The sequence below is a fragment of the Arachis ipaensis genome, chromosome B04, assembly GCF_000816755.2.
Source record: "Arachis ipaensis cultivar K30076 chromosome B04, Araip1.1, whole genome shotgun sequence".
NCBI lineage: Eukaryota > Viridiplantae > Streptophyta > Magnoliopsida > Fabales > Fabaceae > Arachis > Arachis ipaensis.
Genome location: NC_029788.2, coordinates 25,978,229 through 25,983,300, shown reverse-complemented (window position 1 = coordinate 25,983,300; position 5,072 = coordinate 25,978,229). Strand labels below are relative to the sequence as shown.

The 5,072-nt window shown below is 39.4% G+C and overlaps 1 long non-coding RNA gene across 2 annotated transcripts; it reads left to right on the top strand.

Annotated features, from left to right (window-relative positions):
- On the top strand, positions 838-2,193 carry LOC110270992. Of its 2 annotated transcripts, none has more exons than XR_002360863.1 (2): positions 838-1,622; positions 2,018-2,193. It is a non-coding gene; the product is annotated as an uncharacterized LOC110270992 (long non-coding RNA). The 2 variants fall into 2 exon arrangements; XR_002360862.1 differs by having other exon boundaries at positions 2,008-2,193.

Sequence of the window (5,072 nt, the reverse complement as noted above, 5' to 3'; positions counted from 1 at the left end):
CTTTCTGTAGGTTTTCCTTCAATACACTTGCTTTCTTCCTCAGTCTTTGAATTTTTGGGTCTTGCCCTTCAGCCTCTGCCCAAGAAAAATACTCGCATTCTTCTCCGATCTATTCTCAGAAAACCAAAAAGAGGATACCAAATAGTTAAAAAGCTCCATACACTAGCAACCAGCGATGAATCGAAAGAAGAGACTACAAAGAGGACACTTACCTGATATTTGATGCATCTCCAGAATCTTCTTCCTGAGTTCTCCGCTGTAGAGGATATCTACAACACTGGTCTCTCCCCACAAAACACGTCCTCCTTCTCCCACAAATCTTGCTGCTGCTATGCAAACCTTGAGAAGACGATGAATAACAATATTGAGGGTTTAGGGTTTACTTATTGACCCTAATTTCTTTTTTTATCTTGCTTTCAATGGTTAAATCGAGCGTGTGTACCAGGTTGACCATGTCAGACACGCCGTTACCAATTTCACTATGACTTAACGGCAGGACTTGATTGAGGCTAATCAAAACTATTTTGGATGTTAATAAGATAGTTTAAATTTTTGGGATTAAAATAGGATTCACCCCCAAACATATGGAACTAATTTAGTATTTTATCCTAATCAGAATAATTAAGATAGTCTATAACTAATTTAAATCTTAAATTGCAAACAGAATCAAAAGGAATTCAAAACTAATTAATTACAGAATCTTCTTTAATCTTCAATTCAAAATCAAATCTTTAAGGTTGGGCTTGTGATGAATCAACACTGGACAAGGTAATCATGGGCTAGTGTACCACGCCCAATCTTCCTTATGGCACGCCTGAAGTGGACAATACTCATGGTTCTGAAAATCAGACCGGACCGGCCGATCTGATCGGTTTAACCACAAATCGGTGACTTTTACGGTTTGGTTCCACATCAAAAACCGTCAGAATCAAAACCATTCTCAAACCGCTAAACCGACCGAGAACTGATCGGTCGGACCAAACCGGGACCTGGCCGGTTTTGAAAAACGGCGTCGTTTTCCATTCTGATAGAAAATGAAATGGCCAGGTCTCCTGAGCATCAACCCCTCGAGCCATTCTTCAATCTTTCTCCCCAAAACACAACCCTAGGTTATAAGTCCCCCATCGCCACAGGGCTCAGCGCCGCCGTTCATTGCTCTCAAGCACCACCGTGTTTTCGTCCGATCGTCCGCGCTTCTCACTCATTCAAAAATCGGTGAGTCTTCCTCGAGCTCGCCGTCATTTGCTGCTTCGCTGGTCTTCGTTTGCTCGAACCCTAGCCTCCATCACTCTCCTCTTCAAGCTGTGTCACCGCCACCGTCGAATCTGGTCCAACCGCCGTCCCTACTATTTCAGCATCGTCGCAGCTCGTCTCTGCTGTCGCGTCGCATATGCTCCACTCTCCTCTGCCGTCGCGTCGCGCTGCGAAGGGGAAAGAAGGGGTGGAGGTCGCGGGAGGAGGCACGCGAAGGGTTAAGCCTTTGCTGCTTCTGCCGTGTTTGAGCTCGAAGACGGCCGCCAGTGCTACTACCTCTGTTGCTGCCTCTATCGTGCCTTACCATCATGTTACCACTGATTTCATCTGCCCTCATTCTTGTTCTACTTTAAAATCATGCTAAATTTGTGAGTATCCGTCCTTTTTGAATATGTTTATGAATAATAAGATTAGACATTAATTTTTTTGAATTCTTATTATGGTTTTGGTCTGTATTTGATATTGTTCAAATTTCATGATTTTGTTACTGGCTCCTGAAAGTTGGGTTTCTTTTTCTAATATGCTTAACTTTAGGAAGATTTGGAAAAGTTTATTACTCTGTATTAAGAATGTGTTAAAACTTTGTTAAAATTTGGCTAAAAATTTTGTTATAAGATAGATAGATAGATAGATAGATAGATAGATAGATAGATGCCACACTGAATCTTGAACTGTGAAGGATACCCCATGTTCTAACTTCTAATGCTACTTTACTTCATATCAAGTTATTAAGAGAATGTCTCTGATGTCCAGTTGTTTATAGGGAGTGAAAATGGCATGTTACCTCAAAGAAGAATGCTGGCAGCCCCAAGAATGGCAAGCAAAGGAGCTTGATGAGGCTTGTCACCCTTCATTGGCCCTTTTCATGGATGAGATCAAGATTGGATGAAATCAATAACAACAACATCAACAGCAAGAGTTCTTTGCCTTCTGATTCAATGATGGCTTGGTATCTTCCCATTGAGATTGGAAATTTCTGGTTACATTATTGGTTGTTGCTGATTTGTCATGCTATGATGCTGAGCTTAGCTATGAGTAGATGATCGAATATTTGTTATTGATTTAGTTAATTCAGTGATTTTTTTTTTGTGACTATTTTAATAAGTTCAATAGTGACATATAATGACTAATGAATGATAAATTGTTAATAATTATGAAATCAAAGGTTATATTAGATTTTGGTTGATGTAATACTTTATATTTGGAAAACATTAAAATTTATATTAGACTATAATTATATTTTAAGATGTTTATTTATAATTTATTTATTATTCTATTTTAAAACAGTTTTTCCGGTTGAACCACCAGTTGGACCGGTTAGACCAGTAAACCAGTGAACTAGTGACTACAGCGGTTTGATGACCGGTCCGATTCTCAAAACCTTGACAATACTCCCAGGAATTGAATTGGGCTAGGGCATGGCACACCCAAGTCTTAGTGTGGCACGCTCTCTTCTTGAATAGTTCTAGGGAATGGAAGTGACTAGGGCATGGCATGCCTGCTCTTTGGCGTGGCACGCCCTCCTTGTTGCATTGCTCCCAAGAACTTAATTTTAGTGAGGCATGACATGCTCACTCCCCCTCGTGACACGCCCTTGTTGGAGCTTACAGGGCATGACACACCTGAAACTTGGCATGGCACGCCCTTGTTGCTTGTGTTGGGGCGTGGCATGCCCTTGAGTTTATGGCACGCCAACTCTTTCTTCTCCAGGGCATGGCATGCATGAGACACGCCTTGGCTCCTCCTTGTGTGGGCATGGCACACCCCTGCCTTGGCGTGGCACGCAAGGCTTAATAATGTTAAGGCGCAGCACGCCCTTCTCTTCTCCTCCAGGGTGTGGCATACCCTACTTCTTGAATTGGTGCATGGCTTGCATGGCTTCACCCTCATGTCATTGGCTTTCCATTCTTCATGCTAAACTTGCTCTTTGATCAACCTTCAATTGCTACTTGATTTACCTCTTTTTTTTATATCATAATTCCTTGAATACTCTTAGCAAACTGATATAAAATTTACAATTTTTCGTATAACTACCGGCAAGTGCACTGATTTGTACCAAGTAATAAACTCACGATGAGTGAGTATTGATCCCATGAGGATTAACGGATTAAGCAAGTAATAGTTAATTGATTAATCTAGTTAGACTGTCATAATTTGGTGATGATCAAATAAAAAATTTAAATGACGTGAAATTAAAAGAAAGCAATAAAGTGACTAGAAGGTAAAGAACATAAAAGTAAGGTACTGAAAATTTAAATTACAAAAAAAGTAAAGTACAGGAAAGTAAAGTGCAAGAAAGTAAATAACAAGAATTAAGAATGGAAAGAACGTTGGGATCAAGAGATGTTGCATTCTCAGGATCAATAATTTTCATCTCCTCTTCAATCATGTAATCATTGATCTCTTGACAAATTATAAGTAATCAAACCCCAATCTCTTGGTGATTTGATTTCTCTTAACTTGATCAATTGCCAATCTCTTGATCTAATTGCTCATGAGAAGAGATGAAGATTGGTCTATGATTTAGAGCCGCACAATTTCATGAATCAAGTTATGGGTTGATTAGATGTCATGAATCAATCCCAAACCCAAATTCATGTATCTTCAAGCATTAATTCCATGATCCTTTCTCAAGATCACATGGAATTCAAGTTGGATTCAACTCCTTGAGATGAAGAACGAAGATTCTTTCTAAAGAAATAATAAAAGAAGAATTGAAGATGAAGAAGAAATCAAATTAATCCATTAAATTGTAACAAAGTTCTTTTTCCCAATTGAAGAGAGTTAGAAATTCATAACTAAAAAGAAAATTACAAAATGTATAAGAAAAAAGATGGAAGAGATGAAGAGAATGAGAGTGAGAAGAGAGGGTCTGAAGACTCTCCTCCCGGGCGCTGTGTGTGTGGAATCACTTGTTTATAAGCAATTACAAATACAAAATGAAATTCAAATTACAAGTAAATGCAAATTCAAAAACTAACTAATACTAAAGACCTTCTTTGCTTCAATTTTTATGAGCCTTGTCGATTGTTGTGATGGATGTGGACTTCATTAAGTGGGTCATGTCTCAAGCATTAGGAATTGCCTTGGATGTTGGCCTTGATATGAGCAACGTCTTTGAACAAGTGAAAGACGTCCCTGGAAAGAGCACAACCCACTCTTAAGTGAGCAACGTCTCTGATTGAGAGGCGCCATAAAGAACGCTGTGCTCACAAGCCTTCCTTGAACATGATGGAGTGAGGGACGTGTGAGGTATTGGAGACGTCTTCGAAGACATCTTGGAGAGGGGGCATGAGGAGTCCAGCACGTGAAGGGCGTCCGTGGGTTGAAGACGCCTTCGACAACGTCTTGGGGGCCTGAAGACGTCCCTGGGAGCAACATTCCCTTGTGCATGCATGCTGGGCGTCTTAGCTTGTGAGGACGCCTTCGAAGACGTTAACGTCAATGCATGCTTCAATTGTTACCATTGAATGGCGCCTGCTTCATTTGGTTTCATTTGGCATTTAGTAACAGAATTTGAATCCTCTAAATTTTGAATTTTCATTTTAGAGGATAAAGTATGATTTTTCACTCTTGAATGATTTTTCACTCATATTTTCTTGGTCCCACCTATAAAATAAATTATAAGAGATCACACTTTATCTTCTAAAGTAAAATTCAAAATTTAGAGGATCCAAATCTATGTTTCCATAGCTTTATTGAATTAACGATTTGCTTGCTTCATCATATGCTTCCATAGCTTCATTGAATTAACGCCTTATTGCATTCATGCTTCATTTAATGCCATGCTTTATATCATGCTTCATTTAATTCACGCT